General features: G+C 48.0%; 1 long non-coding RNA gene and 1 pseudogene across 9 annotated transcripts; one reads left to right on the top strand and one right to left on the bottom strand.

Annotated features, from left to right (window-relative positions):
- Positions 1–1120: 1120 nt before the first annotated feature.
- LOC123400064 lies at positions 1121–20117 on the top strand. Of its 9 annotated transcripts, none has more exons than XR_006610484.1 (6): positions 1121–1278; positions 1804–1888; positions 1994–2182; positions 2335–2554; positions 3470–3622; positions 4280–5245. It is a non-coding gene; the product is annotated as an uncharacterized LOC123400064 (long non-coding RNA). The 9 variants fall into 9 exon arrangements; XR_006610685.1 differs by lacking the exon at positions 1121–1278 and adding an exon at positions 2728–2840 and having other exon boundaries at positions 1546–1888; XR_006610511.1 differs by lacking the exon at positions 1121–1278 and adding an exon at positions 20035–20117 and having other exon boundaries at positions 1553–1888; positions 4280–4438.
- Positions 18649–22322, bottom strand: LOC123399974 (annotated as a pseudogene).
- Between the last annotated feature and the right edge of the window lie 5091 nt (positions 22323–27413).

The following is a 27413-nucleotide window of genomic DNA, read 5'->3' as shown; positions in this document are numbered from 1 at the left end:
CATGTCTTGGTACAGTGAACCGGCCTGCCAGAGGAGGAAGCCACTTGGAAGAAGCTCGACGATTTCCGCCAGCAGTTTCGAGATGTTCAGCTCGAGGACGAGCTGTTTGAGAAGGCGGGGAGAGATGTTATGACCGGTACAACGTACCAACGGAGGAGTCCCAATGGGCAGGGTTAGTTACGGGCTTAGCCCAAGTTATCTTAGCTATCTTAGAGTCCAAGTTATATTAGAGTCCAAGTTATCTAGGGTTTAGTGGAGGATGTCCTCCTTTATAAACACATGTACCCCTTCGATATTAAGCAGACAATAAACAGTATTCTGTTGTCGTCTCCCTCAGGAGACGGGAGCCCCAAACCCTAGCCGCTCTCTCTCTCTCTCTCTCACGCCACGACGGCGCCCAACTGTCAGCGCCGGCGTCCCCAACCTCGCAGCCCGCACTTCCACCCCTACAACCTACGTCCGAAACCTGGTAGAACTCTAGCCTCTACCAGAGTAGCCATAGGGAAACATGTGCTCAGTTTACTAATATCTACATTCTTTCAGTTTCTTTGCAATATTTGGTGTTGACGGCCTGCATGTTTTTCTTTAAAGTGTTTTGCAGGCTTCGGCAAAGTTTATTGAACTGACCAGCAAATGTGCGCAAGAAATGCACACACAGTATGTGCTCTGATGCTTTAGCTATTTTTCTTCTTATGATGCTCCCAATTTTGATTCCTAATTTTCTTCTTATATGTTCTGAATTATAATGAAGAAAAGAAACAAAGAAATGAACAGAAAGTGCAGGAGGGATGTGATAGTGAAAATGAGGACTCAAGTAAAAAGGAAAATAAGAGAGGTCCCCGAGAATAGTTGATTCTAAACTATAATTTTCTCTACTATTAAAGGGGATCTGCCGTCGTGATCGTTCGACTTCCAGCAATTCCCCTCCTACCGCTAGCCTTTCCACCAATTTTTTTCAATCCCTCCACAAACCAGTCGATAAACCAGCCAATTAAAATAAAAACTCGTCGCTAGCACAGTCAAAAATAAGGGTTCAATAAAAAAATATGAAATCTACTAACGCACGCACGCATAACCTGGGGATCCACCACCCCCCCCCCCCTCGCTAGCACGGCCTGGCGATTCAACCTGCGCCCCTTTCTCTTCCTCTCCCTCCCTAAGCGCAACCGCCCCCCAAATCCCTCGCTCGCCGCCCCCGATGATGCGTCGAAGCCACCGCGCCCCGCCGCCGTCCCCCCGCATTATGACGCCTACGAGGAGCGCCGCCTCGCCGAGGAGGTGCTCTACCTGCACTCCCTCTAGCGCAGCGGCCCGCCCGCCCCTGCCCTTGCCCCCGCCTCGGCTCCCGCGCCACCCGCCGGAGGCTCCCGCCCCACCCGCGATCACCCCAACCAACGGAAGCGCCGCAGGATCGAGCGCCCCGCCGCGGAGCCTGAGGGACCCGGTGCCGACTGGCCCCTCGCGCCCTCCCCGCCCGCCTCCCCGTCCCCCGCATCCTGGCCCGACGCCGCCCCCTCCTCCCCCGCGCCCAGGCCGCAACCAGAGCCACAGCCTTCCCCGCCTCGCTCGCGCAGCGGGACGCCCTCCGCGCCGCCGTCTCCCTAGTCGAAGTAGGGTTGGGCGCTGCCGCCGTCTTCCTGGTCGAAGTAGGGTTGTGCATCGCCGCCGTCCTCCTGGTCGAAGCAGGGTTGGGTGCCGTCGTCGTCCTCTTGGTCGACGGCGCCCTCGTCTTCGCCGTCCGCACCCATCCCCGCCTTTCTATTTCTGCAAGGGAGGTTGACTTCTTCCCTTTCTCTCGTGCAGATCGCCGTCCTCTGGTTCGGTTGTGCCCCAGCTGCGCGTGTAGGACACGGGAGATGAGCATGTTGGCAGCGTCATGATCAGCAAGGTGGTATTCTCATACTCATGTCTATATGATTCTGCAGTTCATGCTATCAGCATCAACTTTCTTTCATGCAGCGCCGAGCATGACATGTTGCTTACATTGATCCAGTGCGAATGACTTATTCTTCAGTAGCACATGTTTCCGTTGAGAGCCTTTGTATAGCCTACTTCAATCTTGCATCCAAGTAACGAGGTGAAAAAATTGTTTTCCGGGTTCATGGGGCTAGGTTGATGAGCTCAGAGAAAGATGTTGTGATTAAAGTCCTAAAGCCAAGAACTGCAGATACTTTGGTCAACGGTATGAATTTTATCTATCTTGTTTCACATGTTTTTGGCTTGGTTACCTCTTTGATCGCACCAAGGTAACGGACCATTCTGCTAGCTGCTCGGATCTGACCGTCAGTTTAGTTGTTGTCACTAACCTCTATACACCATGTTGACTGGTTGTAGATATATGTAATTGACTCTGGGAGGAGTTCGGACCATGGGAGACGGCTTCACCTCCAGCCCATCAGTGTTTCAGTAAGCAATGGTTGCGCTGGAGGAGAAGGGTGGTAGCGGCGCCGTGAGGCTGGAGGTGCCGACAGGGAGGTGGCTCACGGGGAGCTTCAATCTAACAAGCCACTTTGTGTTCTTCCTGCACCATGGCTGGGTCATCCTCGCCTCTGAGGTATGTTATCCACCCATCTCTTCTAATTTCTCTTCTTGTTCTTTTTTCATCAACATACACACATCCACTGAAAGCAAAATTATTTTGTACTGATATAATATTTATTCTTTGCACATAACTAATATTTTCAGTAGTCCAGAACGAATCTTAATTCGGTTCATGTTTAATTGGAGGTTGCAAATTGGGAAAGTGGCCTCAACACTTGTAATGCTGACACTTGTCAATGACCAATGAAAAAAGAAACGGGAGAGATGTTGTAGTTTCAAATCATGCACACGCATGCTTGGTCAGTTGTTACTTTCTTCTTGTGATTTATGTAGCCTGCCACATGTTATGTTCGAACTACATCACACTTCTAAGTGAATAATAGAATAATACAATTAAAATACTTTGTTTGGACACCAATTAGTAACAATACACTGACAAAATGAAAATGAATATGCGTTGCCGCATGTTTGCAAGCAGGAAAATAGTTCACACACAGAGATTCTTTCTGGCAATCCACAATTAGTATGTCATTTTGGTTGCTGAATATAATACTCATAGCCCATCAATAAATTATGATTGCCAGTCCACTCATCATAAAAAGTGTAGTGGATGTTAGAAAATTTACCTCGTCTTCCATTTCTAAATTTTCAGAACACAAACCTAGAGACGTTAATTTTATTTGAATTGCTGCTCATTTAGACATTCCTCTTGCTGCTGACCACAATACAATTAATTATATCATGTAATGAGAAGTGAATCATTTTCCATGATTATTAGAAGGTAAAAATATGGGAGACACATACGCATTGGCATACCTGGTTGAACCAGATAGTTACTAAAACCATTACTTGACACTGAGCCCCTCTACTCCCTAGGATGTTTTCATTTCAGTTTACTAAATATTTTTTCTTGCTGGAACTATATCAGGGGAGCAACTGCCAGAACTCGGAAGCTAATGATATTGCAACTGTAGAGATACTCATAGAAATATTGCATAGACATGGGAACGAGTTCCATATGGAAGGTGCAATATTGAAGCTGCTTGCATTGATCTACAATCCATCTTGACTTCGGCTAGAAGTGAGTTATATTGAGCTTAGTGATGCATGGTTACATATAGATAGAAGAACTTGATAGTTTGTTGTCTCCACATTTTTTTAAGGGGACACCTATTTTTTATTTATTTTAAGGTCTTATATTTTAGTTTAAAGAACACCTCTGAATTTTCATTGGAAATGAAATGAGCTATTATAACTACCACGGAACTTGATTATTTTTGTGTACTTTGAGATCTACATCTTGAAGAAAAAACCATGAAATATTTGGTATACAAGGAGTTACAGCACTACCATGTACCTTCATTCTTTTAGTACTCAACGTATTTAGCTTGAGATCTTCAATTTTTTCCCAAACCAAAAAGCAACTCCGAATACCGGTTGATGTAATACTGCTCTAATCAGGCTTGTCTATCATTACCCATAAAATGGATGGACTTTTGGGCTGAAGTTTGTTGGAATTTGAGATGGGGATAGGAAACAGTCTTGGTGAGTTCTTAATTCTCAGGTTGGAGAAAATGGTCGTTGCCTTGCTGGTGTTCGGAGTTTTGAGCTGACTAGGAGCATTCTTGACGCGTCTCATTTTGTCATTGCAAACTACTGCATAAGACTGTCCCATCAGCTTTTGATGTATGTAGGGTTGTTGTACTTCTCAATTTTTTTAAAGAATTTTGCATTGTAGGGAACAACTACTTCTGAATTTTGGGGTGGCAGAAGTAAGGGCGAGTTGAATTGTGCAACCGCGGGGAATGCATGCACATGGAAGGGTGGACGTCACGGTTACCCTCGCAGGGACGACTATGCCAACAACTGTTTGCGCATTAACTAATTAATAGCACAGGTGAGGATGATATATTTTTTTCTTTATCAGTAGTCATATTTGTTCAGATTAAGATCCACATGTAAACATTCCCACACGTTGTGTCATATAGAACTAGCCTAAAGGGATTATGATTGATCTTCTAAGCTAGGTGGTATTAAAAAAGTGTTTCTCACCAAGGAAGGTAATTATAATAAGCATCAAGGACATCACGAGTTTTTTTAAGATGACCGAAATATAGTCAAAAGATCATGATCTCACTAAACACAATGGTCCTGGCTTATATATTATTTTTTATGTTCTACTCAACTAGCAGGCAGTAGGTGACTTTGGATTTCATCATGTTGTAGGCAAATCTTGCTTTATCTAATGTAAGAAGAGGGTCAAAGTTTGTTCAACTATGCGCACTTTTTTTTAACTAAGTAGTAATACATACAACAAAGGTTGCCATCCACGAGCATTGCCTCGAGTTGCTTGATGTATGTGGAGCATTTGTTTGTAACATAATCCAAGGTACGTATCTGATGAAGGGGAAATTGTATGTACACGTTTTATGTACCGGTATATATGTGTTGTCTCAAACTATAAAACATGATCAATGATAATTTTTTCATTAACATTAATGAAGTTGACAAACCAAAGAGATCATGCCCCATTGATAGAGGTGAGTGGAGTGGAGGTATGTGGTGCACTTAGAGGGTGAAATACAGGCTGAAAGTACATCCAGGCATGAGCTGATTTGTAGCAAACATACAGACTCTGTTGTTTTACACCGAGGGGAGATACTCTTTGATACTCTGCTTTGTGGCAAAGGGACATATCGTGTTACTTCTGTCCTATTCTTGTATGTCAAAGCTTAATAACAATTTATTACACCCTTTGTTATTTTTCAGTGGCGTAACTTCTTGATGACACGTTTCTCGTGTGAAGGCCCTTACGTTTCATCAAACGATTTGTTTTAAGAAAAAAAATAAAGCATTCATGTGCTACATGTATTGCTAATTAGCTGCACAATAATGACTTGATTGTGTACGACTCTATTTTGTGCATTTTATCCTGTAAGGCTCTCCTTGCTTTCTTCTTATTTTGTTCTGCAAATGACATATTAGGTCCAAGCTATTGTCTGAATAAGTTAAAAATTGGATAGGAATAGAACGTACAAGTTTAAAATTCTCACAAATAAACGAAGAAGACATTCATATGATACATTGTTTTCTGAAATTATCATGATTATATATCCTTGCGGTTACAGTGTTGTAGCCAAAGATCGCTCATTCATGATTTACTTCTATCTTGCATATGGCTAAAGTCACACATGTGTGCAATCTTTTCCATTCATCATACAAAAATGCATACATCTTTTATCTCCATTTCAGAAGCAACGACATTTGTATGCTAAAATTTAGCCAAAATGCGTTCGCAGACAAACTAAGTGCCATATTCAAATCCACTCGCACTTTTTTGCTTCAGGAATGTGTCCTCCTTTAGTTTTTCTCAAATTGTATTCTTTTTTAATATTACTATGACACTTGTGATTTTCGACATCCATTATGTCCATACTATATGAGATGATGAAAACCTTAAAGGGACCGTGGCAACGCACGGGCAGTTAACTAGTAGTATGAAAAATATAAATGTACCTATATTATATGCTGGATTAATGTTGATGGGGTTATAGTCCTAGGGTAGGGTCATAGGCCTGCCCTATAGGTCCTACCCAGGGACTACCCCTCACAGAGGACAAGACCCTTAGTCAACTCCGACTGAATTAAGGAATCCCTGTCTTCCAGTCGGTAACGTACCTTCGGTCCTCCAGTCGGCGACTAGCATTCGGAGGACATCGAGTCAACCGACTGTATACCACTCGGTACATCGTAACCCCCGTGGAGGGAAACGGTCGTACGTTTCCGGATGCATTTATTAGCATTAAGGGCGTACGTTACCTGTAACGTACACATTCAATCGCCACTACTCCACCCCTGTACCGGAACCGTTGTGGAGGGCAGCGCACTCTATATAAGCCACCCTCCCCCACTGGTAAAGGGGTTAGCAATTCATTGTATTCTCTATTCCACTCGACAACAAAGCTCCCTGGGCACTGAGACGTAGGGCTATTACCTCCACCGCAGAGGGGCCTGAACTCATACATCCTCGCCGTAGCTAGGACTCTGCCTGTCCTTTTCGTACCCCATACATCTACTGTCAGGCTTATACCCACGACAGTTGGCGCCCACCGTGGGGCAGGCGTCTAAGCGACTTCCGGCGAGTTTGCGACTACTTCCTTTCGTCATGTCGTCCGACGGAGGTTCGAGCATGGGTCGCCAGATCTTCTTCGGCGCTCTCTCCTTCGTCGTCGACGATTCGGCGTGGCTTCGGGATGCCCCTCTCAACGTCGAGGCGCTTCCCAGTCGCCGGGCTATGCACTTCCGTGTCGGCGCTCGCGGCATCCTTCTTCTCCAACAGTCGACTCCGGTGTCGACCTGCACTGCCGCCATGCGCCGTAGCAAGCGGTCCCGCCGTCCGCGGCTCCAGCGTTGGGTGCAGCATGCCCAAGCGCGCCAGAATGCGTCTTCGCAAGTGGCGGTTCTTGAGTCCGTTGTGGTTGCCCCGCCGTCCCAGCACTCGGACTCAGTTCCGACTGAGTATCCTTCCGAGTATGCAGATCGCGGGCCTGCAGCAGAAGTACACATGGCCAACTCCCATGAAGATCCCCGTCAAGTTGGCCGAAGCGAGCGCGAGGTCGGTGAAGCATCCGGTGCGCGCCGTCCACCTCACCGTTCTGCCAGTCGGCACACTCGGCGGAGCAACGTGGAGTTGTTCCGCACACCTCTCCTCAACTTGGCTGCGGCTGCCAAGATTGTCGATTCCCTCCAGCCGACTGATTCAGAGGCAGGAAGGGGGATCGAGCAGATCCGAGCCCTGTTGCACACGGCGCAGCAGCAGAATTCGGCGGTCTCCCAGTCACACAACCAGATCTATAATAGTTCCATCCACGCGAATACACATCGGTCGGTTCACAGCCCTGGTTCCCATCAGCTCCACAGAGGAGGCAGCCGTTCCATGATTCATGAAGATCGCCACCGTTCGCGCACCCCTCCGCGGGGTGGGCCCTATGGGTCCTGACATCATGATGATCGGCGTTCAGTCAGCGACACTTACGACCCAAGACCCGACGCAAGGGGACGTATCGCCCAGCGAAGAGTCGACAGGGGTCGAGCCCACCGCGATGGTCACGATATGGACCGTCCAAGTGGGAGCAGGACCATCGTGTCCGGTCCCGAGTGTTTTAGTCGATCCATCCGCTCGGCTGACATCCCGCCCAACTTCCGATTGGCAGCGGGAAACGGTAAATTTACGGGAGAGTCCAAGCCAGAAACATGGCTAGACGACTACCGAGTGGCAGTCCAGATCGGAGGAGGGGACGACCACGTCGCCATGAAGCACCTCCCTCTGCTGCTCGACGGCTCGGCGCGAGCGTGGCTGAATCAACTAGCCCCCTCGAGCATTTACAGTTGGGCGGATCTGGCCCGAGTGTTCATCCGGACCTTCAAAGGGACATGCAAGCGCCCTGCGGGCCTCGTGGAGCTCCAGCACTGCGTCCAGAAGCCGAATGAGCCCCTACGTGACTTCATCCAGCGCTGGACGACTCTCTACCACACGGTGGAGAACGTCACCGAACATCAAGAAGTCTGCGCATTCAAGGCAGGCGTGAGGTACAGGGAGCTGTACCTGAAGTTTGGCCGAACAGGCGACATCTCCATGAGCAAGATGATGGAGATAGCAGCTCGCTACGCAAATGGCGAAGAAGAGGACTGTATCCGAAGCAGCAAGCACAAGACAGTCGGCGACGGAGAAGGAAGCAACACTCGGAAGCAAAAGCAAAAAGCTCCATCCACTCCGCAGGCAGAAGCTGCAGTCGTGACCAATGCCAAGTTCAAAGGCAAAGGGAAGGCACAGTATACCCCCAAGAAGAAGCCGTTCAATAATCCCATCCTGGACCAACCATGCCCGGTTCATACGAAGATGGACGAAGAGGGCAACCCCATATATCCCAAGAATACCACTCGGCAATGCCGACTCCTGATCCAGGGATTCGGCGAAGGACAACCGAGTGAGAAGGTCAGCGAACAGGATAAGGAGGATCCGTTCCCCCAAGTCCATGCGACACTCATGATTTTTGCTAACGTCGAAAGCAAGAGTCGACTGAAGCTGGTGAACAGGAAGGTCAACATGGCCGTTTCGACCAGCCCCAAGTTCCTTAAATGGTCTCAAACTACGATCACCTTTGACCAGTCGGATCATCCAGCGCATGTCCCCACCCCAGGAAGACAGGCTCTGGTCGTCGACCCGGTGGTGGAAGGGGTCCGACTGCGCAAAGTCCTCATGGACGGCGGCAGCGGGTTGAACATCGTATACGCTGACACTCTCAAGGGAATGGGCATTCCGATGTCCAAACTCAGCGAGAGCAGTATGCAGTTCCACGGAGTCGTCCCTGGACGGAAGGCCAAGTCACTCGGCCAGATCGCGTTGGACGTCGTTTTCGGCTCCGACAAGAACTTTCGCAAGGAGAAGCTCACATTTGAGGTGGTGGATTTCCAGAGCGCTTACCACGCGATTCTGGGCCGCCCAGCATATGTGAGCTTCATGGCCCGTCCATGCTATGTATACTTGAAGTTGAAGATGCCAGGCCCAAAAGGCGTGATCACATCACGGGCAATCGTCGGCGAGCCGAAGAGTGTCTGCAGCAGGGATCAAGAATCGCCGACCAGCAGATGGCTGTTCTCGAGCTCGACGAGTACAAGAAGACAGCCGACCCTGCCGACCTGATGCGCTCAAAGAAACCAGCTTCTGAGTCCGCATTCCAGTCGGCGGGAGAGATGAAGAAGGTCAGCATCCACCCGACGGACGACTCTGCTGCCCCGACGAACATCTCCACCACCCTCGATCCTAAATAGGAAGCCGAGCTCACCCAATTCCTCCGTGAGAACTGGGACATCTTCGCATGGAAACCCTCTGACATGCCAGGTGTACCCAGGGAGTTGGCTGAGCACCGACTGCATGTGGATCCCGCCGCTCGGCCCGTCCGAGAGCGCCTGCGCCGGTCTGCCGCGCACAAGAGGAAGGCAATCGGGGAAGAGGTGCCAAGCTGCTGGCCGCCAACTTCATTCGCGAGGTTCACCACTCCGAGTGGCTCGCCAATGTTGTCATGGTGCCCAAGAAGGACAAGTCGCTCCGAATGTGCATCGACTTCAAGCATCTCAATAAGATCCGTCTGTATGGTCCCGATGAGTTAAAAACAGCCTTCATCACCCCATTCGGGTGCTTCTGCTACATCACTATGCCTTTCGGTCTGAAGAATGCAGGAGCTACCTTTATGCGCATGATCCAAAAATGTCTCCTCGACCAGATCGGTCGGAATGTGGAGGAATATATGGATGATATCGTAGTCAAGTCACGCAAAGGTTCCGACCTGCTGACAGACTTGGCAGAAACATTCGCCAACCTTCGTAGATACGATATCAAGTTCAACCCAGCCAAATGTTCATTCGGTGTTCCCAGGGGAAAGTTACTCGGTTTCTTCGTTTCCGAACGAGGGATCGACGTCAACCCCGAAAAGATCGGGACCATTGTCCGAATGGAGAGGCCGGTCAGAATACACGATGTTCAACGGCTCACAGGTTGCCTAGCGGCTTTGAGCAGGTTCATCAGTCGACTCGGCGAGAAAGCACTTCCTCTGTACCGACTCATGAAGAAATCAGATACTTTCGAGTGGACAGACGAAGCCCAAGTCGCTTTCGATGATCTCAAAGTCTTACTTTCCACCCAGCCGATTCTTACTGCTCCGCTCAGTAAAGAGCCCCTTCTTCTGTATATCGCGGCTACAAATCAAGTCGTCGGCATTGTTCTTACAGTCGAACGAGAAGAAGAAGGCAAAGCATACAAAGTTCAGCGGCCAGTGTACTACATCTCCGAAGTCCTGACTCCTTCCAAGCAGAGGTATCCCCACTATCAAAAACTTATCTATGGGATTTACATGACTGCGAAGAAGGTGGCTCATTATTTCCAAGACCACTCGGTGTCTGTCGTTTCTGATGCTCCGTTGTCGGAAATTCTCCACAATCGGGACGCGTCAGGCCGAGTGGCAAAGTGGGCAATGGAGATGTTGTACTGCGATATCAAGTTCGAGGCCAAGAAAGCTATTAAGTCTCAAGCCCTGGCTGACTTTATAGCAGAATGGGTAGAACAACAGCAACCGACCCACATCTGCTCGGCTCATTGGACAATGTTCTTCAATGGGTGTAAGATGTTGAATGGCTCCGGCGCTGGGGTTGTGATCATTTCACCAAAGGGCGACAAGCTCAAGTACGTACTATAGATACACTTCGATTCCTCCAACAACGAGGCAGAGTATGAAGCTCTCCTCTACAGATTGCGCATGGCCATCTCACTCGGCGTCCGTCGCCTGATGGTCTACGGCGATTCAGATTTGGTGGTCAATCAAGTGATGAAAGAGTGGGACATCAGGAACCCCACCATGACCACATACTGCAATGCAGTAAGGAAGCTGGAGAAGAAGTCTGAAGGTCTAGAGCTCCACCATGTTCCGAGACTGAAGAACCAGGCAGCTGATGAGTTGGCAAAACTCGGATCCACCCGGAGACTAGTCCCGAGTGACGTCTGCCTTGAGCACCTCCACCTTCCATCAGTCAAAGAAGACCCATTCACAGAGGAACCAGTGCAACCCAAGAGCACAACAGATCCGACTGAAGTCGACGTACCTGCTCTGGTTGATCTGGTCATGGAGATCCTCGCTGCCATCCCCGAGTGGACTGTGCCGATCATTGCATATATTCTGAGACAGGAACTACCAGAAGACGAAGCTCAGACCAGGCAGATAGTCTGCAGGTCAAAGGCATTCACTGTCATTGATGGCCAATTGTACAAGGAGAGCGTTTCAGGCGTTCTTCAACGCTGCATTTCCCCAGAGGAGGGGCAGTTGATCCTGGAAGAGATTCACTCGGGAACCTGCGGTCATCACGCTTCTTCAAGAGCAATCGTCGCCAAAGCATTCAGGGCTGGTTTTTTCTGGCTGCAGGCGAATGAGATGGCTAAAGACATGGTCGACCGATGCGAGGGATGTCAGTTCTACTCCAACAAGTCCCACAAGCCAACTTCTGCATTGAAGACTATCCCGCTTGTGTGGCCGTTTGCAGTTTGGGGATTAGATACAGTCGGTCCCTTCAAGACAGGTCAAGGAGGCTACACTCATCTGTTGGTGGCAGTCGACAAGTTCACAAAATGGATAGAAGCCAAGCCCATCAAGAAACTCGACGCCTCAAGAGCCATCAAGTTTGTTAGGGAAATCATCTCCAGATTCGGTGTACCTCACAGCATAATCACGGATAACGGGACAAACTTTGACTCGGACAGATTCAAAGGTTTTTGTGCAAGCCAAGGTATCCGAGTGGATTTTGCTTCCGTAGCACATCCTCAATCCAATGGACAAGCAGAGCGGGCAAATGGACTTATTCTTCAGGGTTTAAAGCCCCGACTTCTGCGAGAGGTGGGACATGCCGCTAGCGCTTGGGTCACCGAGTTACCTTCAGTATTTTGGGGTCTTCGCACAACCCCGAACAGATCTACAGGGTGATCGCCGTTTTTCCTCATTTACGGAGCAGAAGCGGTCCTTTCGAGTGACTTGCTTCATAATGCTCCACGAGTCGAACTCTTCTCCGAAGCTGAAGCAGAACAAGCAAGGCAAGATGGAGTGGACCTTCTAGAGGAGGAGCGCGAGATGGCACTGACTCGCTCAACCATTTATCAACAAGATCTACGGCGTTTTCATGCACGCCACGTCAGGAGTCGCACGTTCCAAGCAGGCGACCTGGTGCTCCGAGTGGATCAGCAAAGACCTCACAAGTTGGCCCCGGCCTGGGAAGGACCCTTCATCATTTCCAATGTGCTGAAAAACAGAGCATACAGACTCTACAACATCGAGAGGGAGACAGACGAGCCACGCGCATGGAATGGAGACCTCTTGAAGCGCTTCTACACGTGATCGTCGACTGAAGCAGTGTAAAGAACTAGCATTGATGGAATAATATAAAGCGGATTCAGTTTTTGCAGTCTCAGAATTTTTCCACAGTTGCAAACTATGGTCACAAAAAAAACTTAGCTGTGATCAAGAATCACCTAAGTACTAACTTTCTATGAGTGTGCACTAAACGTCGCACTCGGGGACTTAGATGTGATCAAGAATCACCTAAGTACTAACTTCCTTCGAGTGTGCACTAAAGTCGCACACGGGGACTTAGCTGTGATCAAGAATCACCTAAGTACTAACTTTCTACGAGTGTGCACTAAATGTCGCACTCGGGGACTTAGCTGTGATCAAGAATCACCTAAGTACTAACTTCCTCCGAGTGTGCACTAAAAGTCACACTCGGGGACTTAGCTGTGATCAAGAATCACCTAAGTACTAACTTTCTTCGAGTGCGCACTAATCGTCGCACTCGGGGACTTAGCTGTGATTACGAATCACCTAAGTACTAGCTTTCTCCGAGTGCGCGCTAATCGTCGCACTCGGGGACTTAGCTGTGATCAAGAATCACCTAAGTACTAACTTTCTCCGAGTGTGCGCTAATCGTCGCACTCGGGGACTTAGTTGTGATCACAAATCACCTAAGTATTAACTTTCTCCGAGTGCGCGCTACTCGTCGCACTCGGGGACTTAGCTGTGATCACGAATCACCTAAGTTAAAACTTTCTCCGAGTGTGCACTAAACGTCGCACTCGGGACTTTGCTGTGATCCAGAGTCACCTAAGTAATCACTTTCCCCGAAGTGTGCACTAAACGTCGCACTCGAAACAACATTCAAACACAAGAGTAAACACTTTGGTTCGGATTCCAAAATCCTTGCAATGATAGTTAACTCGGTGCGGATCAAGATTACCCGCACCGATTTAAGAATGTGACGGCCAACAGAAGTGGCCAAAGTACCTTACAGATAAACACTCGGCATACCGAGGATAAAGTTTTATTACGCGTCAGCTGGGTCAGCGCCAGGACTGGAGGGCTCCACGAAGGTGTCCAAGTCGATTCCGTCGGCGATGCAGGTAGCACTCTCAAGGAACGTCTCCATGAAGTCTTCGAATCGAAGCTTCTTCGTGTTGGCGACCTTCAGTGTCTTCAGCTTCTCTTCCCGCATCTCCTTGCAATGGACTCGGACCAAGGACAGGGCAACATCTGCACCGCAACGCGCTGCCGATTTCTTCCACGATTGCACGCGGTTCGGAATCTCCTCCAGTCGCGCCATTAGGCTCTCCATCTCCTGCCGCGACTCATCTTCTGGCTAAAGTTCCTTGTCAATTCGGCCGACGACCTCTCTCAGTCAACCGATGAAAGGACCCACTTTGCCTACGCGGATATGCGCCCGGAGCAGATCCCGATTGGCGTCCTCGCTGAGTGGCACGTTGTCGCGCATGGACCGTTCCACGTCCGCTGCTTCAGCTTCAGCATCAATGCAAAAGTCTGCAACAAAAGGGCAAGCATACAATAAACATCGAGTGTAACGCACACGGTACAAGCACTCAGCATAACATACGACTTACCAGCCAGATGCGTCATCATCTGCCCAGCCCAGTCGTTGACATACTTCTCCTGAGCTATGCATCGTCTATTTAGGACGGCCATCTGATTATTGAGAGCAGTCCTCTGTTTCTTCATTCTTTCCACCTCCTCAGTCAACACCTTGTTCGCCTCCCGAGCCTCCTCCAAGGACTTCTCTCGTCCCTCCAGAGCATCCTTCATGCCGGCCATGGCGAGCATAGCCGCATCAAGCTCACCAGCGAATTGGTTCCTCTCCGCTCTGAGCGCCTCATAGGCCGTCCCCATTGCACAAGTTTTCTGCCACCAAGCACCAAGGGACAATCAGAAAGTTCAACGGTTAAAGGTCTAAGTTCTTTAGACCCCTGCCGACGCAAGCAGTCGACAGCGGTCTCGGGGACTACACCCAGTGGGTTCACTCAGAGTGACCCCACTGGCATGCAGCTCAAGCAGGCATGCCCTATTGAGATGCATGTCATAACTTACGCCTACGAGGCCAATACTACCCGACCTGAGTACAACTTACTCTCGGAGACTCTTACAGTAAATGCAATCCCACTGCAACAACTACTCGTACTCAGTCATACTATTTACAGACACAACCAAAGTAAAGGCAATATGTATAAAGACAACTGTCGGTGCAAGCACTCGACAGAAGTCTCGGGGACTACACCCACTGGGTTCACTCGGAGTGAACCCATTCCAAAAGACAGCTGTTATTCAAGACCACCCAGTGGGTTACAAGAGAAAAGTAATTACTTACTAGACCACTTACTCGGATGTCATCTCGCAGCTCCAAGCTCCGCTGGTACAAGGACGCAACGGAGTCGTAGGCCCTCTTGACTTCTCCAGCCATCAGCTCCGCCTGCACCATAGCCCCCTTGGCCGCTCCCACCTGCTCCTCCGGAAGACGTTGAATGCTGAATGCAGCAGCCGACGAGCCTGGAATCGTCGGAGGTTCCTGAGGCATCCCAAGGTCCGCCCCAGTCGGCTCCTCATCCACCAGCACCGGTTCAGTCTGTGGCAGCGCCTCAGTCGGCAGGACGTCGGCGGCGAGAGCGGCAGCAGGAGGAGCAACCTCAAGAGCAGGCTCCACAGCTGGGTCGGCTCTCCCCTGGTCGTCCTCGTCCAGGCAGATCGCCCCTGACAGGCCGAACGACACGAAGTCTCAGAAAAAGAAAGAAGCAGGACCTATGATAGAATTTGAGACGCGATGGGATAAAACACTCGACGCTCCTACAACGCACCTGGCTGAGACGAAACGACGTTGTCTGTGTCCATGGGATTGTCTCCTTGGCGCGCCGGAGAGGTGGCAGAGGTAGTGACCCTGTCGAGTGAAATCCATTCGGCCGGTAAACAGAAGTTCATTCGGATATCAGAAATAATTGAAAGTTGGATACACTTACGTGGAGGTGACGGGGACGGCAACCCTCATTCGCGGCAGAGCCTTTCGAGGTTTAGGGCCACTCGGCTTGGGCGCCTTAGAAGATTGGCCCGCGGGCTCAGCAGCGGCATCCGTGGTCCTCTTAGTGCTTCGAACACTCGGGACCACTGGAGCAGTAGGCGGAGCACTCGAAGACGCGGGAGGAGCCGAGGGGACGACGGGCTCGTATCGGCGCTTGGTCCGATGCTCTAGTTGCGGAGGTGGCGAGTCCTGCTCCTCGTCTTCTTCCTCTTCCTCGCTGCTCTCCTCCTCCGATTCCCCGCTGTCGGAGACGTACTCGGCGCTCTCCACACTGCCCTCCTGGCTGCCTTCCTCCTCTTCCTCCGCCGGATTCCCATTCGAGACGGGGGAGAACCAGTTGGTCCACGCCTGCATAAATTTCAGTCGGAAACATCAGACATCACACGGAGGTATAGACAAACGACAGGAATTAAGACAGTTCAGTGCACTCGACAAGTGCCACTCACCTCATTCGGTGGAGGATGGTCCGCGCTGTAAGGCTTCACTCGCCGAGCTCCTTTGGGATTCTCGCAGGGGGCCGTGATTTGGAGCACCCACGAGGTCACCCTCTCCTCAGTCATGCCCACCACGTTGGTCCGAGTGGAGTCTTCGGGCCCCGTCTAATGCCACATGGCATCGTCGCGAGCCTGCAGAGGCTGGATCCGCCGACCAAGGAAGACTTCCAGCAAGTCTATGCCGGTGACCCCCCTCCTGACGACGTCCACGAGTGCCTCAACCAAGGGCGAGATGTCGTTCTTCTCCGCCTTCGAGAGCGCGAGCTGCTTAGGCGGGGCGGGCCGATCTAGACTAAAAGGAGGCAGCCTAGTCGACGCATTCGGACACGCGATATCCTGGCAGTAGAACCACGTCGACTGCCAGTTCCTAACCGACTCACTTAACTGGAGAGCAGGATAGCTACTCCGACTCTTTTTCTGGAAACCTAAGCCCCCGCAGAGCTGGAGGAGATGCGTCTTATCATCCGACTGGCTAAGTCGTTTGATGGTTTGGGATCTAGCGGAAAAGATGTGTTTGAACAAACCCCCATGGGGGGGGCAGCCGATGAAACACTCGCACAAAACTATAAAGGCAGAAAGATGGGCGATGGCATTCGGAGGAAAATGGTGAAGTTGGGCCCCGAAGTGATTCATGATGCCTTTGAAGAAAGGATGCGGGGGCAAAGAAAAACCTCGGTGGACGTGGCTGAGCAGCAGGACGCGTTCCCCCTCCCGAGGCGCTGGCTCGACCTCGTTCTCCGCCGGCAGCCTCCAGGACTTGTGCACGATCATACCGTGCTCCACCAGCTGCAGCAGATCCCCCTCCGTCACCGTGGAGGGGAGGAAGTCGCCCTGGATCCATCCCGTTGGCAGCGGCCGCTGCCGCCGCTGAGCAGGCGCCGCCGTCTTCCCCTTCTTCTTCCTCGCCTCCATCTTGCTGGTCTGGCCCTAGGTCATGGCGGCGGTTGCGAGCCCTCGGGAGGAAGGAGAAGGGAGGAGTATAGGAGTGCTGGAGGTGGCAAGGAAGGCGGAGCAGGCGAGAGCAAGGGATTCGGTGAGAGTAACGGAGAAGCCTCGCCGCCGAGATTTAAATAGGGTTCCGACTGGGTCGCTGGCAGGTGGCCCCGAAACCTTATCCCCCCGACCCACCGCGGCGATATTAGTGGAGAGGTTGAAGGCGCGAGAATCGAGGCGTCAGGCGCTACTCGAGCGCGCTGGCGTCATCCCCGTTGGGCGCGTGGAAACCGAAATTTGAGGATCTCGGAAAATCCACCGCTGTCAGTTGACCGGTCGCGTCAGAAGATGCCGCCGAAGCACTCGGCTCCCGACAGTCTGTTCCGCGAGTACTTCCACTCGGATCGACGATCAGAAAAGTCAAAATGGACCGAGGCAAGCAACGGCCAAGCCGAATCTGTTCCAGTCGGATTCAACTTCAAACATCGCTTCGTCGTTCCAACCTCAATCCATTCGGGGACTAATGATGGGGTTATAGTCCTAGGGTAGGGTCATAGGCCTGCCCTATAGGTCCTACCCAGGGACTACCCCTCACAGAGGACAAGACCCTTAGTCAACTCCGACTGAATTAAGGAATCCCTGTCTTCCAGTCGGTAACGTACCTTCGGTCCTCCAGTCGGCGACTAGCATTCGGAGGACATCGAGTCAACCGACTGTATACCACTCGGTACATCGTAACCCCCCTGGAGGGAAACGGTCGTACGTTTCCGGGTGCATTTATTAGCATTAAGGGCGTACGTTACCTGTAACGTACACATTCAATCGCCACTACTCCACCCCTGTACCGGAACCGTTGTGGAGGGCAGCGCACTCTATATAAGCCACCCTCCCCCACTGGTAAAGGGGTTAGCAATTCATTGTATTCTCTATTCCACTCGACAACAAAGCTCCCTGAGCACTGAGACGTAGGGCTATTACCTCCACCGCAGAAGGGCCTGAACTCATACATCCTCGCCGTAGTTAGGACTCTGTCCGTCCTTTTCGTACCCCATACATCTACTGTCAGGCTTATACCCACGACAAATGTTGAGTGTTAGTTATTTGGTTTTATGATGATCATGAGTTGGCTTATACTTCCTCCGTTCCTAAATATAATACATTTTAGAGATTTCACTATAGACTACATACGGAACAAAATGAGTGAATCTACACTCTAATATATGTCTATATATATCAGTATGTAGTCCATAGTAAAATCTTTAAAAGGTCTTATACTTAGGAACGAAGGGAGTACATCTGTATGTATGTTAAGATAACTTGTTTTGCTCCTACAGTTCCTCTTTGCCAAACCAAATTAGTAGTAGTTTTTCTTGAATAGAATCTTGTGGAGGGAAAATCAAGCGAGGGAAAATAAATAACTAAAACTCGGTCTCGCTGAATTAGTTTGCTCAAAAAGACACAGCGACAGAGATAGAGAGAGAGACATGTATGTACACCTCTAAAACTAGCGAACAAAGCATATGTACAATTAATTGGTAAATTCTCCCTCTGTATCCAAATATAAGCCATTTTTTGGTCTAGACTCTTATATTTGGATACAGAGGGAGTACCGGTTAGCAACAGAAACCTGGCTGCTATCATGTTTCTCCTGCAACTATTCGTATGCAAATGTTGTGGGAATACTTCTATTTTAATGCAGATTACAACTGAACACTACCAACAGTACACCAAATAACAGCAAAGAAACATTTATTGCATAACCATGGGCAGAACTAAATGAAAGATGCACTGGACTAGACATAAAACTCCACTAAAAAATTGATAAATCTTAACTTTTACAGGCTGCATACAAACAGGAATTTGGCTGAATGCTTAGCCAGCTCTGCGGCTGAACCTAGCTTTCTAGATAACCAAAGTTTCAGTAACATACAAGAACATAAGAGTGGTTCGCCTTCAACTATTTTCAGATAGCGCGAGGTAAAATCAAGCTGAACTCAACAGCAGTGGCGCCGCCTCCCCGTGACCGTGAGAGTGCAGTTGTGATCTGCAATAGCACGTCGGGTAGTGCAGGGCCAAGAAATGAATAGCGAAGGTAAAGGTTGCAGGCTGAACTCTTGGAGCCATTACTGTTACAGAGTAGTGCCGAGAACTGAGGAAGACAGAACTGTACGAGAGCAAGAAGCTTTCGTCAATCAAATGCTTTGATTCCTTCCCCTCTGTCACCTGACCTGCAAACTAAAGAGAAAGCTCACAACGGTAAATTCTTTGCCATATCTTTACCTACACGAGGAAAAATAGTTGAACCTTCAATGAAGTAAAGCAGAAAGACAATCATACCGGAAATACTTCTTTCGCCTGCATGCAACAAGCTCCAACAGTCCAACTCACAGCAGCATAGAGTATAGGAGACTTCAGCATGAGCACTAAAAATTAGAAGTATATCCACCGGTGCATATGTACCAGATCAGTGAGAAGGGCAGTGCTCTAAATGCATTCATATGAAGGAAAGTGACTGTTCCAGAGAGATTACAAAATCTCAGGTGGCTGCTAGAGAAAGATTGTATACCCTTACAATCGCCATCAGAAATCATTACCCCTAAAATTCCAACTAGTTTGTGTTAGACTACTATCTGAGGAGTTAATATCAAGAGCAAAGTCAACTACATCCATCAAAAAATTGATACTTTGCAGGGAGCAAAGTCATATCCTCATGATATTTCCCTTTCCTTGAAAACAGAGACAGCATCAGTGAAGTAGTTGAAGCTTCAAGTAAGATCCTCTTCCCATCAACTTTAGACAAATAATTTCCAGCCTTGGCAATCTCACCATTGTCCAACAGCAATCTGATGATACCATTTATAAGACGGGAGCTGGGGACTATACCACTTTTCTCCATTGATGAAAACATATTGTTAGCATCTTCCACTGCCCCATCTTTTAGAAGATTTTTTATCATTACTCCGTAAGTAGACTCATTAGGCAGCAACCCACTGTCTGATATTGCAGCGAACAACTCCTTAGCTTCTTCTTTTCTTTGAACCTTGTACATTGCATTAATCATGGTATTGAGTATTGTAATACTGAACTTTACATTCATTGCTCCTAATTTCTGGAACAGGACAATCGCTTCGTCTGCACAATTATTTCTACAAAGACCTCCAAGTATTATACCGTATGTGGAAATGGTCACTGTTGTTCCACTTTCGATCATCTCATGGAACTTTTTCCTTGCAGCAACAGTTCGCCCGGAACGGAACAACCCATCCAGTATGATGTTGTATGTAATAGTATCAGGTTTAACTCCCTTACACAACATTTCTCTAAACAGAGTCAAACCATCATCGATCCTTCTATTTTTACAATAGCCATTAACAAGTGTACTGTAAGTAACAATATTAGGCTCAACACCAACTAATTCCATTGCATCAAGCATTCCAAATGCTTTATCCATTTTGCCGACTAAGCAATATCCGTCGATCAGTGAAGTAAATGTAATGACATCAGGCCTCTCACCTATGTCTATAACCAAGTCAAAGATATCATGTGCATCCATAACCCTTCCATCTTTGCATAAACTGTTTATTACCGAATTGAAGAACACAATGTCAGGACGAGGAATACCTTTGTTTATCATTTCAGAAACCAGTTCCTTGGCTTTAACCAAACCACCGTGCATACAAAAGCTCTGAATTATGGAGTTATAAACAGCTGTGTTTGGTTGAATTCCCCTGGCAACCATCTGATTAAATTTCTCCATGGCATCGGTCAACCTACCCATTCTAGAAAGTACAGCTATGACAGTGGAATATGTGACTACATTTGGACTCACACCTTGTTGCTGCATTTCCGTAAATATGAGCATTACATCATCCACCATTCCGCGTTTAGCATAGGCATCGATTAATATGGTGAAAACACGGCAGTCGGCTGCAATACCATTGTTTTTCATTGAATTAAAGAGACCAATCATATCAGCAAAGCATCCTTCAGTACCATGCCCATGAAGCAAAATACAGTACGAGACGGTATCAGGTTTGTGGCCCTTGGCTGTCATGGAATCAAAAAATTCTGCAGCTTCTTTGCTTCTTCCATGCTTGCAAAGGGAGGCCATTAACGAGTTGCAAGTAACAATATTTGGTATAAGACCCCGACTTTTCATTTTTCTGAACATTTTAGCAGCCTCTTTCAACCGCCCTAACGTGGCATATCCATGGATCATGCAACTATATGTCACTGTATCAGGTTGAGCACCATCCGTAGTCATCTGCCGAAGGACTAGCTCTGCCTTGTCCATTGCTCTGGCCTTGCACAACGCGTCAATAATCAAGTTATACGTCACCACATCAGGCTTAACACCTTGCCGTGTCATTTCATGGAATAGACTGCATGCCTTCCCTGTTTCGCCCTCGTTAAAAAAGCCATGGATGACCGTGTTATACGCCACCACATCAGGGGAGCAGCCACCTCCTTGTTTCGCCATCATCTGGAAGAGGTCGAGCGCCCGCTGTCTCATGCTATTGTCGCATAAGGCCTTCAGAACAATGGAGTATGAGAAGACATTAGGCACACAGCCGAGCTCGGACATCCTATGAAGCAGCACGTTGACAGCCTCTTCCGTACGATTGGCGTAGCAGAGGCACTTGAGGAGGGTGTTGGCGGTGATTTGGTGTATCTTCAAGCCCGCCCTGAGGATACAGCCGAATAAGGCAAGCCCTAGGTCCGGGCGACGCGCGCGGCAGCAGCAGTCCATGAGGATGCTGTAGGTGCAAAAGGTGGGCACCGCCACCTGCGTGCCCGCTTCTTCTCTGCACACGCGGTTGAAGAGAGCAAGGGCGAGGGCGGGGCCATCTGTGATGCACGCGGAAGAGGATGTAGCACGGGCGAGAGCGGCAAGGAAGCCGTTCAGGGAGCGCCCGGGGACCGGGGTGGCCTGACGAAACAATTCGTCGAACATGTGGTGTGCGTCATCTCGACTGAGCGTGCCTGCGCGCACACGCTCTGTGGCCGCGGCAAAGGCGTCGCGGGGAGACCAGGAAGGTGAGGGCGGCGGAAGCAGGGGCGTTGAATCGGCGAGGTAAAGGAGGATGGGCAGAGGAAGCAGGAGGAGCGGCGGCAGAGGCGGATGCGCGACATCGTCGGCGGCAACGGCCGTCCAGTTCGTACGCGGTGGAGAGGGGGTTTTTTTTATCAGAGGCGGAGAGCTTTTTGAAGTCCAAACTGATGAGTGTTTTGCTGGATTCCTTCACTTGGCGTGAATTTTGAGTGGGTCCCATCTTCGTCCCACGCTAATTTGAAGTCCAAATCTATGCTACTCTGCTTGTTTGAGTTCGCTGAATATAACAAAAGTTATGATGTATCCTAAGCTAGCTGTGATTGATCCTTGCTTTATCCATAAATTAAATTATGTACGGTCGTTGTTTTATCTATAAAAACATGTAATGATTTAAAATGATTTATATTTCTTTACAGAAAAAGTACTACGTACATACTGTTTATCCTGAACTTTGAACATCCATTTTGACTGATTTACTCACTTATCGAAAAATCCACGGCACAAGATTTGGACCTGGTCAAATCGAGACGAGAGCGCCACGGTTTTTCTAATGGCGCATGCTACAAATCAGTCGGTAGAAATCATCTGTCTAGATAGCTATCAGATCAACGTGTTGGTGGCTGTTCGATGCACCAAAGCCACGACAGGCAGACCAGCTTCGGTGCGGCGCTAGTGGCACACCCATCAAAGCTCCACTGCAGCACAGTGCGGCGTGTCTATAGCTCCAACGCAGCACCGACAGAGTCCGATGAAGTTCCATTGCAGTGCTGGCGGAGCTCCGACAAAGTCCGGCGAAGTCCCATTGCAACTCCGGCGAAGCTCCAACACAATACCGATGGAATCCGACGAAGCTCCATTGCAGTGTCATTTATGCTTCCGTCGGAGTTGAGGGGGATGGCCCAATGCACAGTTGCGACGAGCCACATGCCCACCTCCTAGAGTAGCAGTGTTGTTGTTGCAAAAAAGCAGCAGCATCAGGCATGCTAATCGCAGCCTCTTCCACTGGTAACACCGGTCACGTTGCAAGGCAGCACCGTCGGACACAACAACCGAAGTTGAGGGAGATGTCCAATCACAAGAATGGTGCTGCTACAAAAAAACATGAACTGCAGCATGGAGTGGCAGTGGCAAGTGGGAACCTTACAGTCGTGCTCGCCAGAGATGCCATCCCCCACCTTGCTGCAACTGTATCGTAGCATTGCCAGTGTCGACCTTCGCCTACTTGCATCAATGGCGGTTGTCGGCCATGGCGTGGAAGCCCTAGTCTCGTGGTTGCTTCGCCCTATGTTTGCAATAAGGGCGGTGTTGGGGCAAAGTTGCATTATAAGGCCGTCGGCGGCAGCCATTTTCGGTTTCATGCTTTGTTGGTTGGTGGTGCTCGTCATGGGATCGAGGACCTCGTCTTTAGCAGTGTCGCATGAGGATGAAAAGGGGGAAAGAATAAAACGTGTGAAGAAGACTCGTATCAAGTAGATAAGAATGGGATGGAGAGATGGTGGCCCCGCATGGGACACATGGTGGGCACTGGACGCGGCTTACGAAGGGAAAGAAATCATCACGATGAATTTAAACATTTTCCTTTCCAAATATGTGACAAAATCAGCAAACCGAGTGTTTGAACGATTCATAAAGTTTCATCTTTTGCTAATAATAAAACAATTAGGATGAAAAAATGGACTCCTTTCTCCAAACATTGTTCCCTTATTTCTCTTATTAGAACTTATTTTTGGATTTTCGGAAATTGATTTTTTATTTGTGATAGTTCATTCATTCTTTTTAAAGTTCACCTTTCCACAAATTTCTAAAAACTTCATTTTTGTTTACTTTTTGAATGCACGGAAAAGGGCTAAAGGAGAAGGGGGGAAAAGCAAGCCTGAACTGAGAAGGATGATGCGCTGGATAGGTCATACTAGAACATAGTAATGGATGACTATGAGAAAAAAATAGTCACCGACACAGAATAAAATGGGTCTTATTTGCGGCCTTCATAGATATGAACCTAATTCTTAAGATCATTTAAAAACCTAATGGTTAAGATGGATCACCGGTTGATTCATCAATTTTTAACCAGGCTCCGTCTGATTAGCTATCTAGAAAACAACAAAGATACATCAACTTTTTAAGAAAGAGGTTATTTTGAATTTTTAGAATTAGCAATTAATGCATAAAAATCCTAATTGAAATCAAGGAGTGCAAAGACTAATGAGGGAACATGCCCATTTAGATATTCCAAGTATTTTAAACCATCTAGGCCCTAGTACCCCCCACCCAACTAAATCTAAGGTGTATGAACTTTTTTTGAAGTTAAATATTCCTCTATTTGCCTGGTTTATTAATAAATATATCAACATCTATAACACCAATAAAATTCCTCTATTGATACACACAAGGCATTCCTCCTGTGTCCGGGAGTTGCATAATCTCATGGTTATAGGAACACATACTTGGCATGCAGAAAACAGTAGCAATAAACTGACACAGTCATATGCTACGTTCATAATTTGGATCTTGTTCATCACATCATTCTCCTAATGACGTGATCCGTTATCAAATGACAACTCATGTCTATGGCCACGAGACCTTAACCATCATTGATCAACGAGCTAGCCCATCACGGGCTCACTAGTGATACAGTGTTGTTTATGTACCCGCACATGTATTTGAGTTTTCAATCAATACAATTCTAGCATGGATAATAAAGGATTATCATGAACAAGAAAATATAATAATAACTAATTTATTATTCCATCTAGGGCATATTTCCAACACCCTCTGGGCGTCGTCACTCTGTCGGTGGATGCCTCCGTCGGCGGCGATGGAACCCTAACTGATAACCACCGCGATCGCCTCCTCCCCTTTCCTTTCTCTTCTCCTCTATCGCGCCCATGAAAAGGTGAACCGTCTCAAACAAGTGGTGGTTGTTGGCTTCTTTATTTTCTATCGACGTGTCATGTCCAACTCGCGAGTCAAATCATTTTTTTGGTCAAATTCGTCCACGTGGACGTGATACGAGCCGAAACGGTATGGGTTACTGTACAGTGACCCGGTTCAGCGAGCCCGATGACCGTGAGTTGCGTTTTCGTTAATACGGTGACCATAGTGAACCCTAAAGCCAAGTTCAGATTGTAGATGTAATTTTCTCCGCCATATTAGAACATAGTAATGGATGACTATGAGAAAATAATAATCACCGAGACAGAATAAAATGGGCCATATTTGCAGCCCTCATAGATATAGACCTAACTCCTAAGATCATTTAAAAACCTAATTGTTAAGATGGATCACTAGTTGATTGATCAATTATTAAGCTATCTAGAAACAAGAAAGATTCATCATTTTTTTAAGAAAAAAGTTATTTTAAATTTTTAGAATTAGCAATTAATGCGGAAAAAAATATATCAAAATCTATAACACCAATAAAATATGAAATCTCATTTAGTGATTTATCTAATGATACTATATTTGATATTGTAGATGTAATCAATATTTTTCTAAATAAACTTGGTCAAACTTTGATAAATTTTACTTTTGAAAGAAAAAAAAGACAATAATCATTGTATTTTAGAATGGATGGAGTACGAGTTTAAGAGATAAGGGCATATTCAATGTCAAACATCAAATGACATCCCCTTATTTCATGTCCATCGACATAGCTCATTTGTCCGTGAAAAACCAACGCCCAATGACATCCCCTATTCAGCCTCCCCCATTTGCCTGGTCTGCAGTTTTGCCCCTTTTTCTTTCAACCAAACTTGAACACTTGAAAGACATAGTTAAAACGTGTAAATACATACTACAAATTTAGAAATGCATAAATACTTAAAACATAAATAGTATTTAGAGGAGATAGTTCAAACATTAAAAAAAAACAAAGGATACAACTGGTTTCCATGTTGTATCCACAAATGCTCCACAAGATCATTTAGGTGTGGTTGATGCATTTCTCAATCTGAAAATTGTCAATGCATCTCAAGAAAATGTGCAACCTGGTTTGCCTGTTGTTCTAAGAGGTGGATGTTTGGGCCATGGTTTTCAAAATCAGCATTACATACATCATCAACCTCATCCTCCACAATTCTATTTTCCATAATCACAAACCCACGATGGATCAGGATCCACATATTTGCTAGTCCATGGTCCAAATGCCCTCTTCACAACCTTCCTAAAACCATCTTTGCATTTGGGCAAAGAGACTTTTCATGTTATCTTCTGGCTCAAAGATAGTCTTCACAGTCATCACCCAATGACGATAGATACTACTTCCTCCATTTTTGTATATAAGGTCGCAAACCCATATTACACGTATCAAGGCAAAAGTTAATGTCTTCTAGTTAATATTGCACGACAACTTGTCTTCTTGTTTGCCGTGTAAACTAATGTGTATTTTTTCTCTCATGCACACTCTCGCATGCATGCAAGGAATAATTAATGTCCTCTTTTTTAGTACTACGAGGCAAACATCATTAATATTGCATCGGTTTGAGTTAGTAGCCTTGTATTTCAGTAAATTGTAATTTTGATAATGGCCTTGTAAATAAAAATGAAGGGAGTATCTGCAAGTATACTTGTGCCCACTCGTGATATAGTTGCACTGTGGAGGCTACCCATGACAAAGTTTTGCAAATAATGGAGATTGTTGAAGCACGTAAACATTGATATGTGACCTTGACATATCAAAGAAAGAGTGTCAAATTCACAGATCTTGTGATGCCAATTCTATATCTAATAATAAAGCGGCTATTGCTTTCGTCGGAAAACCCACCGCGACATTTTTATAAAAAAGCCCCTGTAATTTTTGTTATTCAACCCGCGCTACATCATTTATCTGCAACGTAAAAGGAAAAAACGATTCGCTGTAAAAATTATACCCGTACGCATCGCCCCCTCCCGTCGTTCCTGAGCCACCCTAGGCCGCCGCCACACCACTCGCCGCCGCGGTCGACCTCAACCGCCACCGCTGCCGATCTCAACCCACCCGCCTCCGCGGCCGTACCTCTCCCCGCTCATTGCCTCTGTTGCGGCGCTCGAGCGCATCGCGTCGACCCTGGTCCACCCTGGCATGTGCCCAGGCCGCTGCCACACCACCAGCTGCCGTAGCCGACCTCAACCACCACTGTTGTCGATCTCAACCCACCCGCCTCCGCGGTCGTATCTCTGCCCGCTTGCTGCCCCCGTTTCGGCGCTCGAGCACAGCTTCTGAATCAAATCAACGCGACAGCTACAATTATTGGGGATGATGCGTCTGCTCGATGCAGAACGGCGGCGGCGCGGCGGAGCGAAGTACTTGCAGGTGGAGGCGGGCCTCCATGGCTCACACAGGGAACTCCGAGGTTATGGCGCGGCAACGGCGACTCCTTATGGCCAGATAGAGGCGCCTAACCCTTGCTCCCCTCATCGTGTCCCTCCTCCGGCAGGAACTCATCATCTGGTGAGATCCCCTACCC

Source organism: Hordeum vulgare, chromosome 1H (assembly GCF_904849725.1).
Source record: "Hordeum vulgare subsp. vulgare chromosome 1H, MorexV3_pseudomolecules_assembly, whole genome shotgun sequence".
Classification (NCBI taxonomy): domain Eukaryota; kingdom Viridiplantae; phylum Streptophyta; class Magnoliopsida; order Poales; family Poaceae; genus Hordeum; species Hordeum vulgare.
This window is presented reverse-complemented; position numbering and strand designations above follow the sequence as displayed.